This window comes from Erinaceus europaeus, chromosome 3 (assembly GCF_950295315.1).
Source record: "Erinaceus europaeus chromosome 3, mEriEur2.1, whole genome shotgun sequence".
NCBI classification, from domain to species: domain Eukaryota; kingdom Metazoa; phylum Chordata; class Mammalia; order Eulipotyphla; family Erinaceidae; genus Erinaceus; species Erinaceus europaeus.
The window spans coordinates 121,986,901-121,999,315 of record NC_080164.1 but is presented as its reverse complement, the minus strand read 5'-3'; the positions used below and the strand labels follow the sequence as shown (position 1 = coordinate 121,999,315).

Sequence of the window (12,415 nt, the reverse complement as noted above, 5' to 3'; positions counted from 1 at the left end):
TCATCTGCAGGAGGGAGGTTTCTTGAGTGATGAAGCAGTGCTGCAGGTACGTTCTCTCTCCTTCCCTACCCCCCCTTCCCTCTTAATTTCTCTCACTATCCAGAATAAGTAAATAAATAAATAAAATTTAAAAAGAGTAAAGAATCACACCACCATGGCAACACTATTTACTTCAATATACATTTGGTTGAGTGACTCTTCTCCAAGAGTTGAACTGCTTCAAAGAAATAAGTGATTATAATGACCAGTGCTTGACTACAGAAGGCAAAAAAAGGTGATTCTTGATTGATGTAAAATATTAACTGAAGATTATGTATATAAAATTATACTATGTACACTATAAAGTGAGTGGAAGACATTTGGTGTTCTGAGAACCACTTTTCTCCTTGTGGTTATCTTCATTGTTTGTTTAGTCTTATTCTGCCTTGTATATAGTCAAGAGTTTATAAATAGTTACATTATACATACAAAAAAGCTAGTTTTCTCTATAAGAAAACTTTTTAAAGTGTGGTCAGTAGCAATGGAACACACAAAAATACCTTCCATTTATGTTTCATTGTCCAATGTAAACTTATATAAAAGTTGCAATTTACTGTACTCCAGTATAACTGTTCTTTCCACTATCCTGAAAGTTCTTAAACAACTGTCCATCACTTTTTGTATAAAGTGAATAATAATTAAGGAACTGCTTATTTAAATCAGCCAAAGAGAAACGGAGCCTGCGTGATAGCCCTGGAACTACACAGGAGTACTGCAGAACCAGAGAAAGTTTTAGTGCTGTAGTACCTATCTCCTAATTGCTGTCTTTATTAGGATAGAAATGTGGGTCTAAGAATGACAGAATCATGCATCTGCAAGGTCCCAAGTTCTCGTTCTCTCCACCACCACCACCACCCCCTACTGCTAGCCCCACTCTTAAAATAATCCTAGAAGACTCTTTTTTAAATTTATTTATTTATTTGAGAAAATTTGAAAGGGAAAGGGGAGACAGAGATGGAGAGACAAAGATAGACACCTGCAGTATTGCTTCATCACTTCTGAAGCTTACCCCCCTTCAGGTGGGGACCAGAGGCTTGAACTGGGGTCCTTGAGCATTGTAACATGTGCACTCTATAGACAGCACCATCACCCAGTACCGTCCCACCAAGAAAACTATTATTGTAGTGATTACTCAAAATAATTCTACACTGTTCTAGAACTAGAAATATTCTTCTTAGAGTGACACTAGCAATATCACAAGTATTACACTCTACAATGAAGTCACCTCCCTGGTGATAGGTGACTATCCTTCTCTCTTCAAGGTAGGATTCACTTAAGAAAGCAGAAAAAAATCCTATAGAAGAGTGCTTTGCAATACTGGCACTGGCATGGGGGTTAGGAAGAACAAGGTTGACAAGTAATAAGACTAGTATCTCTGTATTAAGTCACAATAGCCAATGAATGGAAACAACTAAATGCCCAACTTCAAACAACTGGAGAAAGAAGTTGCAGGACACATATTCAATAGAATACTATGCTATGAAAAGATGTATCACTCTTTTATTGTTACTGCCATCAGGGTTATTGCTGGGCTGAGTGCTGACACTATGACTCCACTGCTGCCAACAGCCATTTCCCCCCCACCTGGTTTTTTCTTTATAATTTTTATTAGACAGGACAGAGAGAAACTGAGAGAGGGCAGGGAAAACAGAGAGGAGGAGAAAGATAGACACCTGCAAACATGCTTCACCACTTGTGAAGTGGACCCCCTGCAGGTGAAGAGCAGGGGCTCAAACCCAGGTCCTCAGGCTTGATAATATGTGCACTTAACTGGGTGCACCACCCCCTGGCTCCTATAGTATTCTATCTATTGGGAAAAAAATAGATGGAACTGAAGGTGATTATGCCTAATGACGTATGTAAAAGACAACTACTGGATGGTTTCTGATCATATTTGGAATACAACTAAAAACATGAAATTAGAAAAAAAAAATGAAGAAAGAACCTGGTGGTGGCACACCTAATTAAGTCCATGCATTACAGTGCCCAAGGACCTGGGTTCAAGCCCCTGGTCCCCACCTGCAGGAGGAAAGCTTCATGAGAGGTGAAACAGTACTGCAGGTGTCTGTCTCTCTCCTTCTCCACCCTCCTTCCCTCACAATTTCTCTGTCTGATAAAATACAGTTAAAAAATGTTTACTAAACAATTAAAAAATAAAAAAGGAAAAGGCAGTCAAATGATCAGACTTTGTGAGACAAAAGGGATGTTGGCAGGATGGGGCGGTAGGGAGAGGGAAGAAAGCACAAACCTTTGGTGGTGGATGAGGTGTTAAACTATACTCTGCAATCTTATATTCTCGCAAACCTTTATTAAATCACTAGTGAAAGTAGGACTTAAAAAGTCTAGCTTTATCAAGCATATATCTCATTGCTACTGGAAGACCAAAGTTCTCCTGTCTCTTAAAGGGTATATAAGAGGCTTTGCTGGAAAAATGGAGGAATGCAAGCTTAAGAATTCTCTGCTGGGGGTAGGGTGGTGGCGCAGTGGGTTAAGCGCATGTGGTGCAAAGCGCAGGGACCGGCATAAGGATCCCGGTTCAAGCCCCCACCTCCCCAGCTTCAGGGGAGTCACTTCACAGGCGGTGAAGCAGGTCTGCAGGTGTCTGTCTTTCTCTCCCCTTCTCTGTCTTCCCCTCCTCTCTCCATTTCTCTCTGTCCTATCCAACAATGAACAACATCAACAATGGCAATAATAATAATAACCACAACGAGGCTACAACAGCAAGGGCAACAAAAGGGGGGGAAAATGGCCTCCAGGAGCGGTGGATTCATGGTGCAGGCACTGAGCCCAGCAATAACTCTGGAGGGGAAAAAAAAAAAAAGAATTCTCTGTTTCAAAGGTCGTATGATGGCACACATGGTTGAGCACATATGTTACAATGTGCAAGGACCGGGGTTCAAACCTGTGGTCCCCACCTGTAAGGAGAAAGCTTCATGAACAGTGAATCAGTGCTGCAGGTGTCTCTTTTTCCCTCTCCACTTCTATCTCCTACTTTCCTCTCAATTACTCATCTCCACCTTAAAAAAATAAATAAAATAAATAAATATTTTTTAAAAATCTCTATACTTCAGGGGCCAGGCAGTGGCACACCTGGTTGAGCACACACATTACAGGGGGCAAGGTCACAGGTTCAAGTCCCTGGTTCCCACTTTCTGGGAAAAGCTTCAGGAGTGGTGAATCAGGGCTGTAGGTGTCTCTCTGTCTCTCTTCCTCTCTGTCTCTGCCTCCCCTCTCAATTCCCGCCTCTATCCAATAATAAATAAATTAAACTAAATAAATTTAAAGAAATTCTCTACTTCAGACAGTAAAATAGCTCAATTGAGAGAATGCCTGCTTTGATATTCACTAGACCCAGTTGGAGCACCTGGCATACACCTATGGAAGTTTTTCTGTACTGGAGACACTTTGCTGCTGTGGCCTCTCTGTCTCTGTCTGTCTGTCTGTCTGTCTGTCTCTCTCTCTCTCTGTAAGTTGGTGAAGCCCTAACAGTGGCAAAAAAGAAAAAAGGAAAAAGAGAGAGAGAGAGAGAGAGAGAAAGGAAGAGAGGAAGGAAGAAAGAGAAAGAAAGAGAGAGAAATTCTACTTAGCATTGTTCATCTCTGTGAGAACAAGAATAGAAGAAGAGTCTCAGAGTTTCTCTTCCTCCATCATGCTGTAAAGTGCCCTTCAGATGTTCTGTAAGGCCTTGGAAAATACTAAATAACTGTAGACTAAATGCCCAAATCACACCCTGGGATACACTTATGGAAGGTCAACAGTCATTGCTGCTCATTCAGTAAAGATAACTCATTTCTTCCAGAAAACATCTCTGGTTTATGGAGAGCATGTGACTTCTAAACAACAGATTATTTTTATTTCAGTATTTTATTCTTTGGTCAGTGCTATAGTTTCCATTCTGTTACTGAAAATTTTAAAACAGACAGAGATGATTTATTATACACACTGCAATGGAAACTTCTTCATCTTAAAGATGCTTCCAGCATTTCTGAGAAAAGAACTATTTTCACCACATTTTGACATGTTCCACTTGACACTACAGAACAATTTTACAATAATCTCAGACAATGAATAGTTTTAATTTAAACTACAACTGGAATGGAAAGCAATTTATAAAGTGAACTACCAGAAATCCTTTTCTGGGTTACTATATTCACTACTCATTAATATCAAGATAGAAATTATTATGTGTGTGTTTTTCATAGGTATAATTTCCACATTTAACTTTTCACAGTGGATTAAACTCTAGCAGATTATGAGAATGAAGGGAGACTTCCAGGAGGTGTGGCCATGGAATAACAGGGAACAGAACCAATCTCCCCCAAATGACAAATTTCTACAACTGTCAAACTTAACAAAACTCACCAACTACAAATGCTCAATGCTGCCATGCCACGTTATACTGCTACTGAACTCTTTCTGTGGATTGCTGTCAGAAACACCAAGCCTGAAATGTCAGCTGCCTAACTCCTTGAATCTGGTGAGATCTCTAACACACGGGACTACCTAGTTCCACTTTAGATGGCACATTATCTAACAAAGTTACAGATACCAGCTACCGGAAGGGGTTTAGGATACTGGGTACAGGTAGGTATACATGTATCCATAAGCAAGAGGCAATTATATAACTCAAAGTAAAAGTGCCTAATAGCCCTTTGTGATTAGACTTAGACCTAAGAGGCCTGAAATCCTAGTGGAAGTGCCTAAAGAAGTCACCATAAATTCTCTAATCAATCAGACTTAGATCAAATTAGCTTGGCAATTTAGCAGAAAGGCCCAAAAAAGACCCCATAAACCTAATTCTGATTGGGTTCAACAAATGACACTCAAGGCTTTAACAACTGGGATAAATTCTAAGATCATCAGGTGAAGAAAGGACTACAAAAGCTAGAAAAGGACAAGAGACTGATTCACTTAATAATGGCCTTTATGGTCAATACCAGACCACTTCATCATCTGAGGCCCTCATTAGGAAATTCTTTGACTCCCACAAATATGGTGGGCCTAGGCCTCTAATAAATTCCTCTCTCCACCATCACTAGTAACTTTCATCAGGAACATCAGCATAAGCGCTCCTGTGGGCCAATCCAGGACCTTGCCCTCACTATAAAGTAGCATTGTTAGGGATTGCCCCAGTCTCCAAAGGGAGGCTGGGTCAGCCTGCCCTGCCACTCGAGGATGACTGATCCTGAGATGAGTGTAGCCTAGAATGTTCCCAGCTGTGACCAAGAGTTGTGACCTCAGACCAACAGGGACTCAGAGGTTACACAGGCTGCTGTGCTAAATATAAATTTATATGGATCCTGAGTCAGGTGGAAAGGGTAAATAGTTAATTTTATTCGTGAATTTCTTCTCATGACTCAGAGATAGTCTTGGCCCCAATCCAACTTTCTAGTCATTTTCTCAACTCTGATACAATCTTCTTAGACATCATTTTTCTCCAACTCTATGTTACAAGCAAAAACTACAAAATTCATGGGCCCCTAAAGAACATATTTAAAAAGGACTTCCACACTTCTTTCTACCCTAAGACCCCTGTTCTTATCTGTTCTATTCCATTTTTTATTTCCTGTTCATTAATCATCTTGTCCTACTTTATATCTTGCCATTTTTCAGCCACCAAGTTGCAGATGCTATCATGATTCCATCCTGACTTCTTTGGGCAGATGACTTCACCAATGTATCCTGGAACCTCACATTTCCCACCAGGGAAAGATAGAAACAGCCTGGGGGGTATGGCTCAACTTGTCAATGCCCATGTCCAGCAAAGAAGCAGTTACAGAAGCCAGAACTACTACCTTCTGCACCCCAAAAAGAATTTTGGTCCATACACCCAGTAGGGGAGAAATGATAGAGGAAGATGACCAGAGGGCTCTGAACTCTAACTCCATCAGGAACTGGGAGAGGACGAAAAAGGGAGGATACATTTGAATGTAGTAATAGGTGTATGTGTGACTTGGAAGGGAAGAGAAGATGGGACCACAGGAAAAAAAAAAGGGTAAATATATACAGATAGTTAGAGAAATAATAGTTAATCCATTTCTGCAACCTTAAAAGAACTGCTATAGCTTACAATGGAGGGAATCTGGTGGTGGGCACAGTACAGAACTGTACCCCTGTTATCTTATAATTTTATAAATCAATATTAAATCACTAATAAAATTTAAAAAAAAATAATGAAGGTGGTGGAGTTCCCAGCTATGGTAAATCCTGGAAATTCTGGAAGCAGCATGGAGCAGCCTGAACAAATGTCAGAGGTCCAGCTCTCTCAACTTGCACCAGCTGTGCCCATATTTAAGTATCTTAATGGTCCACACACCATCAACTGCCCATGAGTTAAAGTGAGTCTTTAATCTCTCCATGTCAATGATTTTCTATAGACATACAAGAGTTATCAAAGCTGATCACCATCATCATCATAATCACAACAACAACAAAAATAACGAGGTAGAGGAGAAGCAGCAGTAGCAGAAATACATATAAATCACCACTACTGTGACAGACTATTTGTTCAAATAGCTACTTAGTCCTAGAAATAAAATAAGCATTGCTGGAACATGATGGCAGAGGAGGATCTAGTGGTGCTTGAATTGTTATGTGGAAAACTGAGAAATGGTATGCACATACAAGCTACTGTATTTTACTGTTGACTGTAAACCATTAATCCCCCCAACAAAGCATTTTTTTAAAAAATGTCGGGGTTCAGAAAAAAAAGAAGTGAAGGCTGGGGATGTAACTCAGTGGTAGAAATCATGCTCCTTCTATGTGCCCTGCTCTGGATTCCCAACGACCCCCCCACACCAAAACAAAAGTTGCTATTATAAATAACAAAACTGATACTTCTCTTAAAAGAAAGAAGAACCAATGGGCAAATGTATACTAGTATAGACAGATAGTTGTAGAAAATAATTGTTAGGCCATATCTGCAACCTTGGGAGAACTGCTGTAGCTTCCAGTGGAGGCACTGGGGATCCAGAACTCTGGTGGTGGGAATGGTGCAGAGTTATACCGCTGTTATCTTATAATTTTGTCAATCAATATTAAATCAATAGTATAATTTTTTTTAAAGAATGAAGGTTGGCTGAGTTCCCAGGTATGGTAAAATCCTGTGCACCGTTTCCAGTTTGGTTCAGTGTTTTATTCCATTTCTGATCAGGTAATGTCAGCTGCCACCAGACAACTGATGATCTTAGGACTATCAACCACTGTCAACGTTAGTTTGTCTGTTAGGAGTAAAACATCAATATGATACAATATAGTAGTGGGTTTTGGAGTCAGTCCATCTCAAACTGACATCCAGACTGCACCATTTACCAAATGAAATCAAAGACTGAGAAAGTTACTAAGTTCCTACATCTGGTCCCATGATCCCAGCACTCCTAGTGGATTACTTTTTCTTTTTGTTGTTGTTGTTGTTGTCTTAATAAAGTTTGAGAGAGAAAGGAAGAGCAAAGGAGAGAGGGGGGAGGGAGAGGGAGATGGAGGGAGAGAGGGAGGGAAGGGGAGAGAGAGAGAGAGAGAGATAGAGACTGAGAGAATAGCAGTGTCCCAATATTTGAGAAGCTACCTCTTTTGCACAGTGCTTCCATGTGGTGGCTGGGTGCTTGAACCCAGGTCCTCACACAGGGTAAAACGTGCCCTCTCCAGGATGAGTTATCTCTCAGTGCCCTCCTCAGACTTAATATTCACACTTTGTTACATGTGATTGGCAAAGTTACACTATATGTACATTACAGAATGTATGTAAAGTGTAACACATTTTAGGATAACAGTAATGTAGATATAATGTGATGAGGATGCATGATGAGGAGACCAAGCTAGATGGTTTTCAAAAGCTCTTCCAAGTGGTTCTAACAAGAGCATATTTCTGAGTCAGAAACATCCAAGTCTAAATCTCAGCTACACCAGTTACCAAGTTACCAAGTGATTTGGGGGCTTGAACCTGGGACTTTGGAGTCTCAGGCATGATAGTCTCTTTACATTGTGCTAGCTAACCCTTCCCTAATGAGTGTTTGAATTAAATAAGACAATAGTATATGATAAGGTAAGAATAAAGTTGAGATGCAGTTAGATGTTGATTCTCTTTACTTTGCTGCTACTCATTCCTTTCTTCCTAACCTACCTCTAGTATTTCTCTTTTCTTCAAGAGAAGATGGAGATAGGCAAAAGGAATGAGATAGGGAAAAAAAAGTGAAATTTAGTTTTTAAAGGAAAGGCATGATGGGAAGCTCTTTAAAGCCATCCTCAGCATTTCCCAGTGCAATTCTGAATCAGCAGCCTTAGTGGACAACACTTTGCAGCTATAATAGCTACTTCTTTTCATTCCTTGTTACCAAACATATGGAATCAACTATAGTAAAGCAAAACTGTTTTAGTTTACAGCAGTAAAGCACCATTTCACTTCCATCCAAAACAATTTGTGAATATTTTCTGCTTATATGAGAATATGAAGCTAAATTTAAAATGGTTCTCTTTTTATGAAATAGCCACAGAAATCAACACAAGTCCATTAATAGAAATAGCAAATATATAAAAAATAAACCATGAGTAATAGTCTAAAATGCATAGTCATGATTGTTAGCACTAGCATTTTTGTGTCTTTTAGTAACTTGTGACAGGATATAAAGCAAGAACATCTAAGATAAAACCAGGAAAATTTTCTTATCTTTGACTTAATTGCAGATATGTATCTTCTAACATTAAAGAAGGACATAGGTTGGGGGTGAGATTGTCTTACAGAAAATTGAGAAAAAATATCTATGCACCGGGAGTCAGGTGGTAGCGCAGAGGGTTAAATGCACGTGGTGCAAAGTGCAAGGACCTGCATAAGGATCCTAGTTCGAGCCCCCGGCTCCCACTTGCAGGAAAGTCGCTTCACAGGTGATGAAGCAGATCTGCAGGTGTCTATCTTTCTCTCCCTCTCTCTGTCTTCCCCTCCTCTCTTCATTTCTCTCTGTCCTATCCTACAACAACATCAATAACAACAATAATACCTACAACAATAAAACAACAAGGGCAACAAAAGGAAAAATAAATAAATATTAAAAAATTAAAAATATCCATGCACCAACAACTATATTTACTATAATTCACTAATTCTCCCAATGAACTTTATTGTATTATGTCCTTTCTAAGATGTTTATTATTTGAATTAATCATTATAACTGTTTAAAGATGTGTGTATGTATTTTTATGACAGTGATAGAGAAGTGTAGCATGAACACCAAAAAAAAAAAATAATAATCCTATAGCAATGATTTTACAAGCAAATGAAACTTGGAAAATACAATACTTTCATGGTAATAAATGATAAGGCATTCACAGGCATTGGTGTTATCCTTTAAGGCTTTTAAAAAATTTAAATGTTTCTAAGCATAAAATGAGAAATTTTAGCTAGTGACTGTGGAAATATATACAAATCATGTCGAATGTGGAAAAACACAATCACATTTATTGAGATAATCCTGTGAACCTGAAATTTAGCTAAGAAAAATGATGCAGACAAATCCCATTTTAAATAGTCACTGGAAATAGGCAGTCAGCTCTGAACTACCTGCAGGAGTTTGAATGTCTGGTCTCCAGTATAAGGCCAAGCCACATGACTAAAAATAAATGGGGAAATGATTCAAGAATCAAAATTAAATTTGGGCCATTTGAGAATTATCCACAAAGCTTTTTGTTTAGAGAAAAATGCATCAATTTTTTTCCCCATGTTTGAACAACTAAATCAGGATCTCTGAAAATCAGGCTGAGGGATAGTTATGATTTTAAAGTTCCCCAGATGACTGTTTGATGACCCAAATTTGTGATACTTCCAATCAAGCCAACTTCCCTCCTCTTTAACAGTAAGAATTACTTATGAGCATTATTAACAATTAGTTATACAGATTATTCTAATGGCTGAATATACAACCTTTATATTTTATTTCATATATATGAAAGAAATTGAGAGAGGAAAGGGGATAGAGAAGGAGAGAGAAAGAAAGACACCTGCAGCCCTGTTTCACCATGCATGAAGCTTCCTCCATTCAGGAAGGAGCTGGGGACATGAACTTGGGTTCTTATGCATGGCAATGTGTGCACTCAACAGGGTGCCCCACCACCCTGCCCTCCTTATCTTTTATTTTACCCACATAGCTACAACCTACAGAATCACTGGATTCTGCCCTGATGGAACACAGCTGTCATCTTCTTATTGCCACCTACTCTGTCTAGAAGTGTTTTGTCATCATAAACAGGATTTCTGTGTACAATGCCCAGCAGGCACTGAAAACAGAGGGAAGACTTGAAGGACAAATTATCTCCCAGTTGAAAGAAAAGTATGAGCCAAAACCTTCACCAGAAAGTTTCCATTCCAAATTTAATAGAATGGATGGGCAAGAGAGAGCAACTTTAGAGTTTTTTTTTTTTTTTACTTGAAGAGTTATGAGTGTGTATCTAAATGATCTGAAATGCCAAACATCAAATGCTAGTACAACCCTATGCAAAAATCAATTCCAGAGGGATAAAAACATAATAGAACTAAGGTCTGTGAGCAAATATTTTTCTAATCTTGGGGCAGGGAAATCTCTCATAATATCTAATAAGAATTAAAAATAATTTTAGAATTTAGCATCACTTAGGAAACCGAACTTGCCCAAAATACTACCATTTCTTTACCATTTTCTTTTTTTTCACATTTCTACCATTTTCTTTTTTTTCCACAAGAGCCTCACACATGCCCAAATTCACCATTCTGGGTCAATTTTTTCTTCCATTCAGACAGAAAGAGAGAGGAAGAGAGATGCCATACTAAGTTACCTTCCCCCAGGGAGTGGTGGTACTTCCTATGTGGTGCAGGGACTCTAACATGGTCAAGGTAGGCACCATATCAGCTACCCGCTACCATTTTCTGATTATCAAATAGTTAAGAGTTGAAATTTTTTTTTCAAATGAAGAACAAAAGAAAAGCAAGTAAGATCCTGATAGTAACACACATAGCTTTAATCAAGTAGCTTTAATCCAGAACTTGTGCGTGAAATAAAATGAAATAAAGTTCTTTCTTGGGAGTTGAGATGCTCAGCATAGTTGGGAGCAAGTAACCCATGTGGAGACACTTTGTTACTAAGTAGACATTAGTTCTGGCTGCCAAACCAATTTCAGTGGATCACTGCAGCAGATTAACCCTGTCTACCATTCTGAAACTGGTAGACATTTCTATTATAGGTTTGACTTATAGTTCCACTTCAAACAATTAATGCATTCTGATGCTAAAATCTCAAATTCCAGCACACTTAAGTTACTATACAACCCTCACTACATAGAGTTCAGCAGTTGTCAATTTGCTCTAATCTTGCTGTTACAGGTTACATATAATACATTTTGTATTTACATTTTGTATTTTGTATTACATTTTGTAAAGAAGTCTCTATCTTATCAAGGAATAACATATGTGAATAAAAAAATAATACATTTTCAACTTAAGCAGATTGATTAAATATTCTCAGCACAGCAGTATGTTAAAATAAATCCTCAAATTTGGAGATGCTAGCTATAAATGTTACTTATTATGAGACAAGTTGCCTCAAAATGTGCTCTCTGCAACTCCATAAATATCACAAAATTCACAGAATTCTAACAATCTTACTGTATTCTTTTGCTAAAATTTTAGTGAAAAGAGGATTATATTTACTCCTAGAAAAAGTAAAAGTGACTTTCCTCACTCCATATTCTTTCTAGATTCCTCTGTAATTCATAGTCAATAATGCTGACACAATACACCTTTATTTTCCATAAAGGTAGAACAGTCTTTAAATCATTCAAAGACCTGTCACAAGTAATAACATGCGCTATCTATCAGTATCTTACTCAGAAACCATCCAGGCATCTTAAAATTTAGTATCCTACTTTGTGGTTTCCCTTTGTGTCCTTTCTTAACTTTTGAGTGAGATCATCCAGTATTCATCTATCTCTTTTTGGCTTATCTCACTTAACAAGGACAGAAAGGAAAAATACAAAGTAAAACTTGACCTAGGCTTCATGTATTACACCAAAGTAAAGGACTTTGGGAAGTGAGCACAGTGAGAGGTTTGGTGGGAGGGGCGCTGTGGAGATGCATAATGAAAGGGGACCCCGACTGGGGGTAAGAGTGTTTTGCAGACACCTATCACAGGAAGATTATGGAAAGTACCCATGTCAACTACTGTGTTGTAAGCCTTTAACTCCACTCTCCATAAAATGGTAAAAAAAAATAATAATGATAATAATAATTAGTATCATACCACTGTTCTATCTGATCAGCACTTTAAATGAGGAACCCATGTTGTAATAAATTTAGATGCGATATATTTAAGCTATGAATTCATCAAGATTTAACAAATTAGAAAAATTTGAATGAATA

At 38.3% G+C, this 12,415-nt stretch overlaps 1 protein-coding gene across 3 annotated transcripts in view; it reads right to left on the bottom strand.

The window, feature by feature from the left end:
* Window positions 1-12,415, bottom strand: part of SLC4A4 (solute carrier family 4 member 4) — a 463,215-nt gene that overhangs the window by 109,255 nt on the left and 341,545 nt on the right. The gene's annotated exons all lie outside the window — the stretch shown is intronic.